At 37.8% G+C, this 15,192-nt stretch overlaps 1 long non-coding RNA gene across 1 annotated transcript; it reads left to right on the forward strand.

Moving 5' to 3' along the window:
* The first annotated feature begins 12,935 nt into the window (after nt 1-12,935).
* On the forward strand, nt 12,936-14,892 carry LOC108778849 (uncharacterized). The gene is made up of 3 exons (XR_001940861.1): nt 12,936-13,269; nt 14,609-14,732; nt 14,817-14,892. It is a non-coding gene; the product is annotated as an uncharacterized LOC108778849 (long non-coding RNA).
* Nucleotides 14,893-15,192: the final 300 nt, after the last annotated feature.

Below are 15,192 nucleotides of genomic sequence, written 5' to 3' on the forward strand. Positions count from 1 at the left end.
TACATTTTATATAATAAATAATCGTATTGTATTAAAGAGAGAAGTATAAAATAATATTTTTTAACAATATATCAATTCTTATTGGACCGCTAAATTTCAAATCGAATGAGAGACGATGCCACAGCGGTTTAAGCTGGATCACGGGTGCTTCTGAATAATTGTGTTTAAATTTATATACTATCGAACGTAATTCTTCGATTGCGCGCCGAAATTCCTCGCACTGAATGCCAGAGATCTGGGTTCGAGATAATATTTTTCGCAGTGAGAAATTAATTATTTACACTTTTTTTAATAGGTTATTCAACATTAGTAAGATCGATCTAAGATGCGTAAACAGCATCAATAATCGTTAAATTGTTAGTCAATTTAACTCATGATATCACTGGGGTAGTTTATTAGCGTTGCGTTTCAAGTCTGAAAAAATTTCGGCGCGCAATCGAAGAGTTACATTCGTAGGATATAAATTCACATACAATTATTTAGAAGCACTCGTGATCCAGCTTAGACCGCTGTGGCGTTGTTTTATTCGGTTTAATATTTTTTCAATATTCTTGCATTCTGGAAAAAAAAAAATACGAAAATGTGTCTTTTTCGTTGTTAATCGCACGCTCAAGTCGATAATGGATTTTGATAGGCAATTCTTTTGTAAATCACAGTGATGATGAAAGGCGATTACATCCGCTCTGTGTATAGAAAATTTGGCGGAGATTGCCGGCTTTGTTGCACGTACGTACTAGACGGTAAGTCTTTCGCTGCATTAAATGGAGAGAGTTATAACCCTGTCGGGCAATAAATAATGCATCGCGGATGCGTACTCGGTATATTCAGCGTATTGTACCACGGGTAACGTGCTCCAAACTGAACATGTTTAACGACCGAATAAAATTTTGATTTCGCGGCATTTTGCTGCACCAACATTCATTAAACCTTTATGATCTAACCGCTTTGTCGTTATATTTAGTTTATTAAGCTGTACATGATGTATAGCGGAAATCAGTCGTGTCATGAAAAAGCACGTTCGCAAACATCTTTTATAATGTAAACGTAGAAATATTATTCATACAGGTCGCGATCGTATATATCGCTTTGATCGTGAATTCCTAAAAGGAACGTTTCAAAAAATTGCATCGCCATCCAATAAAACGGTATTTATTTAAAATGAATCCTTGATACACTGACTACGTTCATTATTGATGAAAACGTAATAACGATATCGTATGATAAGCGAATTGTTAATTTAACAATTTTATTGAACATCGTTCAATATAATTAACGACAACTCTAACTGTTAATTATACACATATAATTGTTACGTTTGTATCGATAGTTACGAGAATCATTTTGCTTAAAGCGTTAACTGGGACAACTCGTTGATTTTGAAATATTTTAAATATGACTTGTAATGTCATCCTTTGATACAAATAATAACTAAATTACGTCTTTGATGTTGTCCTCCTTTTGGAAATGTAGGTCTCAGATTGTAACCTTTCGTATTATCTAATGATTAATAAATTTCTCATGACCATGATGAGGCAACGAGAGTTTACCATCTGCCGCATACCAAGGAAACGTTAGGAAAAAAATTGACAAAATATTACTCTTATCCTATGAACAATATATATTATAAATATAAAATTTTTGAGTTGAACAATATCCAATAAAAATGCAAAAGTCTTAATTGCCATTCGCCAATTTGCTAACTGCAGTATTTAGAGAAAGTAACTATTTAGAAACATATATCTTCTTCGTCTAAATATCGCAGCTAGTTTTTATGTTTAAAGAAATATGACAAAACGTAGACATTTACATGATATTCATTGATAAATATGTTCGAAATGCAAGAATAAATATATTAATGTTTAACAATTATTTTTTTAAATTTATGATAACAACCTTTGATAATAACCCTTTGCAAGTTCCGTATTTACTAGTTGTAGGAAACTTTGTTCTCTTCAGTCCGACAATCGGTACAAAACCAGATTTGTTCGCATGCTTCTCAGTTATCGATTTTATATTGTTATTCTTGAATTATTGATAAGAAAATAATTATATGAACATTCGTTACAAAAAAGGTATCTACAACAAATTTAACAAGATCTCAAAACAGTTTTCGAAATTAAAGTTGACTTCTTTTAATTTTTTATATAACGCATTTAAAAAGTTGTATTTCGAAACAAAAAGTTTCACAGATTCTTTAATTGAGATCTGGAATGTAAATTTTATCGGAGGATTCTTAATCCGCCTCCAAATTAAAGTAGTGATAAGTAATTATTCCTGCGCATTACACAAATTTACTTCACACTGTTCTCTGCCACACACATAAACAGATTAATTATTTGCACCCTCAGTTTCATGAAACGCCTCCAAGCCAGGAACTTCCTGTGCGATCTCAATCGCAACTAATGCCGCTGTTCGAAGGCAGCATTAATAGTCGTTAACGAACACAGTAGAAACCGAGGTATAAAGCCGTTTTGCAAATTAAGTAGCTCCGTCCCTTTGATGTGTCCTTCATAGCTGAATGATTTTAGAATCAATAGCGATGATCATTCCGAAACTTTCACCTTGATGCCGGAGAAGCTGGAGGGCAACATAAAAAGGACATGTCAAAGTGGTCGTCTATTTTCATTCATTCGACTCTCTCTCTTACGAATGATGAAATAAATTATAACCTACTGGAGAGTCATATGTAGATATAGTAAGGTACGCCGAGCTATTTCGGACAGTCGTAACTCATATTTACGACCAATGGGAGTTACGCCAACTTTAAGAGGCTGCATAATGAAATCCAGTGGCGGTAGCTCCCTCGTTCCTGCAACCCCTTGCTTTTCCTGTAGCTCGTTCGCGTGCTTTTCTACCTCCGACCTCATTTTTATCCTCCTGTTACGTTCGCTCTTCTTTGACTGCCTAATATTCGCACTTTCGCCTCGTTGAAGAGAAGAGGCAAGATGACTATATCACTCGCACCCTCACCAATCACCAGCATTTGTATAATTCCACGCAGAACTCGAGCTGGAGAGGAAAGATAGCCGTTCGTGTCTTCCAAGGATACCCTTGGAGGTCTCAAATTTTTATTCCAAGTGCGTGATATCAGTCTCTCTATCATCCTTTGTTATTGATCAGATATAAAATAGATGGTTTAACACACGAATGAGTTATCGTTGGATATGTATACTGTTAAAAATATTTCTTTTCGCAAAGCATACGTATCGTTCAAAAATTAATGACAAAGAAAATCATTGCAATCGATAAGAAAAACAATTGGCGCAGTTATGCAAAGAACTTGTAACTAGAAAGTTAGATTTCTTTATATTAATCGAGTGCCGCAAAGGATTAAACATTACAACTACTCATTGTCTACGCGTGCAAGCACTCCATCTATTTTATCCTGCACCGTGTAGTTTCGCAGCTTCAACCGGTGCCGTGTCGGTTCGCCCCGTAATTGCTTCCTACTCTTTAAGGCCGTGTGCACATCGGTAAGCGATAAAGTTGATAAAAAAAGTTCGTTTATTAAACGCAATCGAGGTACTCGCGGTTTAAACTCTGAATTTACGTTCGTACATTCATTCATAAATGTCAATTTTTTTGTCGATGTTAAAACTGCTCGTTGGTCGTCTCTTATGAGACTTAAAACATTAATCTTTCGGTAGATAGTCGTATCTTTTGCAATAGCGACCGTCTAACTATAGTCTGCTGTAAAAAAAGAGTTTCGTTCGGCTCATCCACTTCGTTCTGTTCGGCAGTTCTGGCTGTTGTGAACGCGGTCTAACGATCGTAACGACCCGGTGTCGCGGAACGAGATCTATCTTCCGGGAGAAACGCTTTGGTTCCCGTAAACAAATAACGAACGCTCGATTACGGTCGAGGGTTCCTCTTGTCATCGTCATCTTCGTCGTCGTTGTCGTTGTTGCGGAAGGTATATTGTCGTGTATTTGCTCTCGGTGACGGGTGTAGCACGTGGGTAGCAGAACGGCGTCTCGAGGTCGGTCACGACGCCGTCGTTTATTCGCGCTCCATACAAAGCCCCGGTCACGTTTCTTCCGCGCTTTATGCCGTCCAAGAAGTTCGAAACTATGGGCCCGGACGACGGCGGACGGCGGAAACATAAAACTCCAGACAACATAACTCACCCATTTCCAGACTATCCCTTCGAGAAATTATTTTGCAGGATAGCTCTCTCTCTGTCTCTCTCTCTCTCTCTCTCTTTTTCCTAACCTACGGCCTCGCGCTGCAGAGAGAAGCATTTTCTCCACACGTAAGAAGAGGGTGCGCGAAGAGAAAGATTGTTGCGCAATCCTCGGCGCGCAAGAGAGAAGCCGGGAAGCTCCTCTCTCCCTGTCTCTCTCGTTCGCTCTCTTTCTCGATCCGCCGAAACATTAATCATATCCTTCCGCTCCGCACGCTGCAGACGCTTCGGATAAATCGTCGATACGTCTGCGGTTAATTAGGCGATTAGGCAGCCGCCCGCGCACCATTCCGCGCCTTTGCTAGCGGAATTCCGGCACGGAATTCTTACGCTCGATTGTTACACGTGTAATGTTGCAACAGTCGGCGTAATCAATCGATCCATTAGCTATGCGTTTGCGAATATAGAGACTATAGAGAGAAGCAGAGTAATTAGGTATGTTGTGTAGGGAAAGTGTTTTATGGTGATTTTCAAGGCAAATTATTTACTTCGCACAAAACAAAGTCTCGGTCTCTCTTTCTTGAATTTCTATTCCTTTATTTAAAATTTCTCTCATACGTTTGAGTTAACGGAAGACGTAACTCGGTACGAACTAATTACGGATTCGAATAAAGTGATTAGTGACCTAATGATAGCGAGGTTACTGAATATTGCGCCGCGGTAATCGCGCATTATTTCACCGGTCACGTTTCCACGAAGGGGATTTTAAACCGTGACGGTTGAACCAGAGGGGACGAACGTGATCATCCCTTAATTATAACAACTCACGTATCTTAGCTATCGCGCGCGAGATTATTCTCGGGTTTGCGTTAATTCAATTTTCGCGTATACGTATTGACACAGACTCTGCTCGGAATCTCGCGACGCTAACTACGGGAGGAACGTAATAATGTGTTACACACGAAATGCGTTTAATCATTTCGCAAGCACGGCAATAATCCACGGAGGCGTTTTTCGCAGTTCTCGTGTCTGAGTGTAATCGGACGTATACAACGGAAGTCGTATAATTCGTTTAAAGTCGCGTAAAACTTCTGGAACTTTGCCTGGATGCTCCTGTAAAGCACACACAGGGTATCGACTTGGCGATACTTCGTAAAGTGTATCGCCGACGCATCGCTCAGCGAATTCGGAACGACATTACAGAAACTGAGATTTAACGGAGAGATTTAACGCTCGCGATAAGAACGATCCGCGGCGTTTACGACAGTCGGGGGCGAGAGAGAGAGAGAGATTAGGATTGCGAGATCCAAAACGCATTTTCGTCGCCTCGGAGATTTCGGAGATGGACCATTATCACGGGAGTCATCCGCCTGGCAAGCGCGTTTCACATTCTTGCGAAGTGCACGTTCTTAGCCGCGCGTCGTCGTCTGGCTTGGCAAGCGACACGTCGGGAAACATCGTCGCGTCGTGTCTGTAATGCGCCCGCTATTGCGCCACTCGACTCCGTTCGCTATTCCATTTCTTCCCCTTACCCATCGCTTTCGATCCACTTCCCGGTAATCTCTATCCTCCCATCCGCGAGAATCCATTCTCGCGCCTGATGTTTAAACACACGAAAGCTGATGTCACGGGGTGTGTCGGCACCCTTCTCGATTATGAATATACACAGACGCGTGAATTGTGTTTGGAGAAAACTATTATTTTTCACGTTGTTAATAACTTTGGCGTTATTAATTAAAAATTCGCGGAATATAAATCCGGATAAATCCTTATAAATCCGACCGCGGGAATGTAAGTTTGCGATGGAACTTTATTTTTCAGCTTTACGTAAATTTTCGTTTAATCGCCAGTTATAATAGGGTTAAAATTATACACTTTTGAATGATATAAAAAGAGATTTAATTTGACGAGATTTCGAAAAACAGCGAGAAGAAAGTTAAATTTAAATTTATCAATATATGTATTGTGTATTCGCTGCCTATATCGCATTAAACGTAGAAGGCTCACAAGTATGCATAAAGATTCTTACAAACGCAAAGTTTTCTGAAATTCTGTAAAAGAGAGAAAAACGAAATAACGGGCTTCATATTTCTTTAATTATCTCGATCCTCGTGAAAGTACATTAATGATAACGCAGAAGCGAGATCTAAAATGTCGGTATGGGAAATGAGATTTGTTCGTTCCATTGGGGTGACAATTGTTTTAAGAAAAAGGAATAAACCGAGGCATACACAAAAAGCGCGCTTTATAACTATATTCGGCGTAGAAGCGCGCGTACGACAATAGTATTTGCAGGCTCCATTGTTCTTTTAATTAGTTGGTGTTCCCTCGAGTATTTCTCGTAGGTACGGGAACTAGCTGGGTAAAAGGCTGGTCAGCACGGCATGAGGTAGGTCGACTAGGAACAAAATTATCGCGTTTGTTGAATACTCTCGTCTTCTCATTGAATGCGACTCGGGATAGCGGAATTCGCCGCCGTTCTCCTCAAAATGAATATGCGCGAATGCGAAGGTTGGAAGAAAGGGGAAGAATTTTCTTAATATACGACAACGTTGCCTTTTTATACGCGAACCATTCGTTTTGGCGACTATCGTTAGCATAATGCACGAAGCTCCTCTTTCTCGTCTTTGTCGCGCGATTAGGGATTCCTGCCTGCCGCAGCCTCTCGTGAAAATTCAAAAGAGAGCACGCGGCCGCACAATGTAAAACGTCTATTTGAATGTGCGCTGTGTGCTATCGCTATTAAAGGAAAACGCGTTGAAACGCTTCGGAAATTACAGTACCCGCAGGAATTTATGAAGTAGGCCACGTAATTCGAAGCTCGCATGCACCAATGGACCGCAATTAATCTTTATCTGCTTTTGGAATATTCACGAAACAATTATTTACAATGTAACATTTCTGTCTCTCTTTCCCTTTCCGTTTTACTAACAAATTGAAAATGAAAATTTTAGTTACGACAATTATTATTGAATTAGAGGTAAGAGATGAAAGGAGAGATAAAGAATCTGCTATCTGTACAAAGGGAAAAAAAAACGAAGAATATTTCTCTCCACTTTTAAGCGCTTCGCTTCTTGCAATTGAATTTTGTGCGTTTGGCGAATAATGGCATTCCCCTTTACGAGCATAATCGAATGCATGTCGGACAAAACCGCGCTCGGTGAGAGCTTCCTCCTACTGCATGTCGTCGATTTTGTGCACCGTCATATCCTTCGAATTTATATGTTCTGTTGTAACTTAAAAAAGAAGGAGAGAACGAGAGAACGCAAAAAAGAGACGAGGGTTTGACATCACGCAGTCTTCCTCGGCAAATAAACGCCGCCGAATCGTGTCACGATCTTGAAAAAGTCTGTGCATTCGGGCGAATAAAAAACCACTGTGCCCCGAATATCCGGAATGAAATGGGATAATAAAACTATGATCAACTATAGCGTTCAACCTTTAGTATTCCGTGTACCATGGATGATACATTGTGTTTCCAGGCTTTGACAGAGGAGACAATTCATCTTTAAGACTTCGATTATAGCGAAGGGTGTTTTTGGTGTCATCGATGAACCGTAAAAATTTAAATCTGGCTTTTTTTATCATTGACAATGTAATAACAATTAATATGATAATACATGTTGTTAAATTTATTTAGAAATTATATATCTATTAAAAATTTAATTTATAGGTTTAAGTTCATTAAGAACTCTTTTAATATTAATCTACATCGTAACATAATTTTACGTCTTACATTTGACTTCGACTGTTCTTTTTTTAAATCAAAGACAGTCTGAAATCTCTGAAAAAACGTAAGTCTTAAAAAAACTTGTTAGACGAGCGGTTAAAAACCACAGACTGCCTGGAGTGTTCGACGGCGAGCAAAAGATAATAAAACAGTGATCGACGAATGTAGGAAGTTCAAGCGAACTTCACGGTATTTAGTAACGCTAGACGCGAAAAGAGAAACGCGATAGTAGACGGATCGTATGCAAATCACGATGGTGGCGATCGTAAACTCCCTCGCTGGCCGGCCAGCCAGCCGGCTGGACTATTTCCCAATGTGGGAAAATACGTATACGATATCTGATGCGGAACCATTTGCACGAGCTAGGGGTTTGGATTTAGTTAAATGAAGACGCGCTTTGAAAGTGATCTTATCGGTGCACGTGTTTATCGACTCTCCATCTAACCATCTCCGGCGAATTGGATCAGTGAATCTACGTACTGAAAGTAATTAATTTGCCTTAGTGGCAGGTAAATCGTTAAATGTACAAACGGTATCATCCGATTACAAAAGAAAAAAAATGATCGCATTAACAGAGCGCATAGCAGACGCTTGATTAATTCAATCAATTTTCAATCTTGCGTTACATCATGTTTGCTGTGTTGATTATTATTATATTATTATATATATTACATTTATTTTCAATTTTGGATTAACAATATATGTACAAAATGTCCATTATAGATTTTATTAAAGCAAAATTGTATATAAATATAATAATAAATAATAACGAATAACAGATAATTACAGTCATTGTAATAATAATAATAATATATATAGTAATTCTTTGTTTCCCTCTTTCTATATTTTTCAGATTATTTTCCTTATGTTGCTTTCAAATTAATAACATTATAATCTTTTCCTGCTATAATAATAATTGTCGTGTAAATTAATGAGAGAGGGATGGGGAGGGGGAGAAAGAGAGAAAGGATTATTATTTTTAATATTTATTCTCCGCCTTTTACAAGGATTCTGTCTGTGCAGTTTCCTAATGAGCACACAAGTCAAGGATGAATAAAGGCCTCGAGAATTCAACCGGCAGCAGAAATATGACCCGTTGAATTCCTCTCGCTGCATATGTTGTTCAAAGTATCGCAGCTGCCGGCGAAAGTAGAAATATGACGAATTTTTCCTCCACGTATTATCTTCTAATTATAACATCCGATCCACGGACGAGGATTCTTGTTTAATTGCGTCACGTGCCGTGGTGTAAATAAAATAAATAGTCAAATAAAACCTCTCATTTCAGTTTTATGCATAGAATTTGCACAGCAAAAATTGTTGAATATTTTTGAGAAAAGAATCTACGGAACCACAGTGCGCGGTAATTAAGCTTATCGTTTCATTCAATTTTATATCGCATTTCATTGTTACATTCTTTACGGTAATTAAAAAAGTACTTTCGCGGGTCTGTTTTACATTGTTGATTTTGTTTAACGAATATAATTTTAAATATCTGCGTAGCAATACATTTCTCTGAGTGTTACAAGAGGTACGAGATTCAATAGTGATAAAACAAAGCAAGGAGATAAATGGGAGCAATGTACGATGGTAGATAATTAGCGGTACTTAATAATTAGCGTCGGCATCTGGTCGCGAGAGACAAAATGCCGGCGGGTATGTGCGTGCCTGCAGTGCAGCAGGACTCGTGGAAATGACGTCGCTGGCCTCTTTCAGGGAATGGGAAGCTCGCATTACTCCTTCCGCCGTAATCACTTTGGCCGTAGCCTCTCTGGTAGCTTCCGCTTCCATGGCCATAGCTCCGTTGGAATTGTACCGGAAGTCGGACGTCCTTTCTGAAACAGAGGTATCCGTTAGGTATCCGTTTCAGGCAACCGCGTGGAAATTCATAGACGATATGCGAGCGTGAGCGTGAATGGCGTTAAGACTGTTATGATGACTCTAACAACAAATAGCATGACAGTCATTGTTACTTCTTCGCTTTCAAATGTCTCTGTCTAGAAATGTCTCAGTAGTCAGCATTGCAATTTTGCTTCAATTAATTTCAATGAAATAAAAGAATTTTCTGTAGGAAATTATATTTTGACTCTCTATATGCTTTTTTTAGTTGTTGTTTTATATTTTTAAAATAAATGATAAAACAATATGTGCAAAAAAATTGTACCAAAAAAGTACAATCACATTGATTAATTTTTTATAAAAAAATTGTTGCATCGATGCGATTGTATTTTTTTTTAGCGAAATCATAAACTTTTCTTGTACGTATTATTTTATTAGGTATGGATACATATTATTTATAGTTTGTGATAATTCTTGTCAATGAGTATACAAAATTGTTCACAATAAGACTATTTTAATCACGAGTTATAATGTCGAAACGGTAATACCGCTATGTTGTTACATGTATATAGGGCGCAATATGCAGCAATAATCTAATTACTCCTTAATAACACTTCGTCGATGTAAATATAAAGCGTATCGATTCGTTTCGTCCGACTGTGAAATTTTATCGGTCGTACGGCGGCCAAATAAACGACCATTGACTTGTTTTACGCGAACGCGGATTCGGCGAACACATTTAAATTTTAAATCACGCCTCGTTCTGCCCTTTTTTTATCTCTGTCAGTCGAAATACATTTTCGTTAGCGCATTATTTTTATCGAATCACCCTCGCGCAGCTGCGCAACGTTCGCATTATTTGCCGATCAAGCGATTTCGCGTTGATTTGCATTGGTCATTCGTTCGTAACAATCTTTTTTGATTCTTGTATGACTGCTGTCCATGTGAAGCAAAGATTTGCGAGAATTCTATAATTATTTAATCCTAATAATTTGTCATTAATGAAAAATGCTAAGTAAAGATAATTGCTATCGCGACTTTAAAAACACAAATGATACAAAATCTACATCGAGATTAGAAATTTACAGAAGATTAAGATGGTGACTCTTGATCTTCTTGTCGCTATCCTAAGTATAAATGAATTAATTACACAAATGATAAATCGATAATAAGGAAGAATAATATTTCTTAATCGTGCATGCGATACATTAAAATATCAAGACACAATGTCAATATCTCGACTTTGATTCTCAGAGGATCAGTTAGCTTGTTTAAAATGGTCTCTGCATGATGTGGGAAATAATCTCCCACTCCCCGACAGGAGTAGTCTCGCTACCTCAACGAGACTGCTTATACCCTTTGCAGCGTACTCGCAACCAGCTACCACGTCGAATTGCTGGAAAAAGTAAGTGAAAGGGATGACGACTAGCCCGTGACTCGCCGCGCCGCTGCGCCATCGGGGGCGGCAAACCGTGAACGAGTCCCGTTGCTGGTAGCCGTTAAACCCCCACGGAACGCTGCTGGAACGTCGACACGCTGTGTCGACTGTTCCTCGTAATTTTTAACGGACCAGAAACCAAGCTACATGCGACCCTTTGGACGTGACTCTAAATTACTCTAAAAGCATTATTGGAACAACGTGGTGATACGCGCGTCGTACTGAGCGAACACAGACACACGTTGACACCTTTAACGGTGTAACGTTATATATAGTGTTTTAAAAATATAATAAATAAAACTAAATTCTTTATCGCTTCCCCCTATATTGTTGTATTAAACTTGTTGCTCTCTTGTACCGTGTTGTTCTAATTGCTAATTTGACAATTGCTATATACATTTGCAAAAATAAACTGAAAATTATCGCACAACAAACTCTGCAAGCGGCGCAAAGCTCGTTACGCAGTTCATCACTGTTAACCCGGAAAAGCTTTTAACATGCGCAATTAGCTTATTTTCATTATACCGCTGGTGCACGTCCTGTCTCTGATTCTCGCGATGACCAAAACTAAAGAGATTGCAGCGAGTACTGAGTAGAGATGGGAAGAAAAGGAAGGGGTTAGGAAAAAAGCGCACGCAATCAAGTATTTAAATGCCGTGCCAACAGCACGATGGAGACGCGATGTGTAACCAAAGGAAAAACTGCAGAGCGCTTTCATCTAGCTGCTAGAAATAAACTCGGGAGTAAAACTGTCAGGATAAAGCGAAAACTGTCAGCCGGGAACGCAGACTAATAGCACAATTCACAAAGATAAGATAATATCGTAAACCAGTGTTGGGTCTTACGCACCGTCAGCCAAATTGAAAAATCTAACGTTCTTCCTTCTAATATCTCTTCGCTCTGTCGCTTTTCTTCGTGTTTGATTTCAGAGCAAGAATAATAAATAATACTTTGATATTACCTTCCGTATTTACAGTTCGCAATTTGTACAATGACATTCAGACGATTCTTTATGCGATAGTAAACAACGCGTCGACTATACGTCATGAAGTCTTTATTAAAGCAGGTCAAAGGACACTGTCCTTAGGTCTACGTATACAATAGTCGATACACAGCGTAACGAGAAATTAATTACGGACTTCTGCATCAAATCGATAAAAAAAAAATATCTGTGAAATATTGTAATCATTTACACAAGTTACAAGTTTACGCTACAGGGTCGCGCGAGTTCTACACTTCAAACGACTCACTTAAAGTAACTCTCTCGTAAACGACTTTGAATAAACAGCAGAAAGGAAATGGCAATGTGATCGTTAAAGTAATGATCCTATATCGTTGCTAGAAATTCGGCAATCTTATGTTACTCACTTTTTCGTTTACGTTTATAGCTACATGACGATCGACCTCTTGTTCATAGTGAAAAAAAATAAGGACTTAAATATTTTTTTTGTGTTAAAATTTTAATTTTTTTATTGAATATCACTAAATAAATTGTTTAAATACCTTATATCGTTTTATTGACATTCATATATGTATCAAGAGACACGGTAGTGTCTCGCGCCAAGTGAACGCGAAGCGCGAGACCGCACGTGTATCTTTACGCGAGTCGATGAGTTCCGTGTACCCGAGATTATCGGATCTCACAATAAATGGCTGAATTTATCAACTTTTATATATCCGTAATTTAGTTTTAGTGTTTAAATTATATTATAAATATGTTTTTATTGTCTACGTACCCTACGAAGGAAGATATCTCGATGTGAAGATGAAATGTCAAAAATTTTAACATCGGAAATGTTGTCCTTTTCACGTTTTAAACGATAGACGGCGTTAAATTGTTGTCCTTTTCACGTTTTAAACGGCAGACGGCGCTTGCTAGCATATTTTATTTTATATCGATTAGCTGTCAACGTAATGACATTAGATAGATAAAAATCAACGATAGCAAAGGAGGATTTTTGTATCCTGTTATAAAGCAGTCAATGTCTTGAAAGTTCACGGAAAAAGTGTTCGAGGCTATGCTTTGAACTGTACTGTCGCCTCTCAAGCAATGCCGAAGAGGATAACGAACGCGAAAATCGCATGTCTAGACTTCTCGTTGCAAAAAAGCTGATCTGAAAAGAATTGCTAAAGCTACAGGTGTGCAATTTCTAATTTCGCTAATCAACATAGAAGGAGAGGAGAGTTTTGATGCTAGTTTTATATAAATTCTCACGGAATTATAATTAGTACCTAAGATACAGTTCGATCGTTAAAGGCATTTTATTGGTTGTGTTTCTCACGGTCTTATAAGATTTAATATTTAAATATTGTTTCTTTTTTATTTTAAGGCCAAAGGCACGCACAATGAGCTCTATTATTATATTTTATTATAATGTTTTTTTTTTTAATATTTTATATACAGATTTATAAGAAATATTTAACATTACAAAAAATGCGTGATATCTCAACAAAATTACCTTTTTAAAAAAAAGGAAAAAAAGGCGCCAAGTGTGTTAGCCTCACAAAATAAAATGAAATCTTTTTAAATTGCGCCAATTATGAAAGGAATATATTTTCTTGACACATATATAACATACTTTATTTCAAAAAGTAAAAGTACAAAAAATTTGGCGCTGCTAGAGAGAGAGAGAGAGAGAGAGACCTCATTATTTTTTTTTATATCGCCCTTGACTCTTCATATTGTTTATTTTTATATTCCTTTCATAATTGACGCAATTTAAAAAGATTTCATTTTATTTTGTGAGGCTAACACACTTGGCGCCTTTTTTTCCTTTTTTTTAAAAAGGTAATTTTGTTGAGATACCGATTACGCGATTATATTTGATTGCAAAACAAATTTGATTGTAGAGCTCAAGAATTTTTTTCGCTCAACCGATTTTCTGTTAATAAGACGTTTATTCCAGCATTTTTGTTTTAAGCAACAGTTCAGATTTCATCAGAAAGATTAATCGAGCCATCACAAAAGTGATTAGGTAAAAGCGGGGTGATGCGCTTGCCTGATTCCGTTCCCGGCTGTTGATCGTTTTCTTTTCAACTATATTGCAAGCAAAGCAATCATGCAAACGCCTTTTACGGAGATCGCGCGGTTAAATTGTGCGTGAAATGGAACGTCTGCCAGAAAAGTAATTTGTCCCTTTCCGTCCATACCCTCTTTCATTAATTTCATTGCGCAGTTCCGTTCCCCGTCAGCCTTTTTTTTCGTAAATTCCACTTTTTATGAGAGAGAATTTGAAACCTGGGAAAGAAAATATCTGACGCGCGAAAAACTTCGCTGGTTATGATACTACATTTAAATATTAGCGTAATTTTAATTTTATCGTTGATATAATTTCTGTAATTTACGCGTTAGTGAAGAAGCGAGAGGAGAGAATTATTTTTCGTTTCGCTGAAGAAGGCGGGCGATTTATTTCCTTATTGTGAGCTTTTATACATAATGTACCGTACCGTGTACTGCAGCGGATTTTCCTTCCGTTAGTCTCTGCTGGGTTTGATCACCCTCTGTGTGGTTTCACCAAAACGACGTCCTCCACTTAAGCAGGACACGCAGGATCGATCAGCGCAGAATGCCAGCCTGTTTGTCAGATTTCTCTCTATCGCACGTAATTCTGAATCCGATAATGCATTACGTTATTCACGTTATTGCGAAAATATATACAATCGATCTAACAAGCTTTATTTTATAGAAAAGTTTGGCGGTTGAATTCAGAGAAGAAAAACCCGAAAGAAAAAAAGAAGCTGATTGTTCTATATTTATTGAGTGTCTATTGAATCATGATATTATTCTCGATTAATTAATCATGATGTACAGCCAATCAAATCGAAAGACATAAAATATTAAATATAATGATTGATCAAAAAGTGAAATAGATTCGATAAAATCTTTCATTTACGAATCACTGTATTACTAATACGTACAAGTTTTATAATTAAAAGTTGCTGAACATAGAGTTCTACTTCGTCGCGTTTTTTTCTTCTTTTTTTGCTAAACCCACCGATTTTAATTCTAATCGACACACCGCACGATGGTTCGCAACGTTGACGACTGGCACATCGATCGTT

The sequence above is a fragment of the Cyphomyrmex costatus genome, unplaced genomic scaffold (genome assembly GCF_001594065.2).
Source record: "Cyphomyrmex costatus isolate MS0001 unplaced genomic scaffold, Ccosl1.0 scaffold520, whole genome shotgun sequence".
NCBI lineage: Eukaryota > Metazoa > Arthropoda > Insecta > Hymenoptera > Formicidae > Cyphomyrmex > Cyphomyrmex costatus.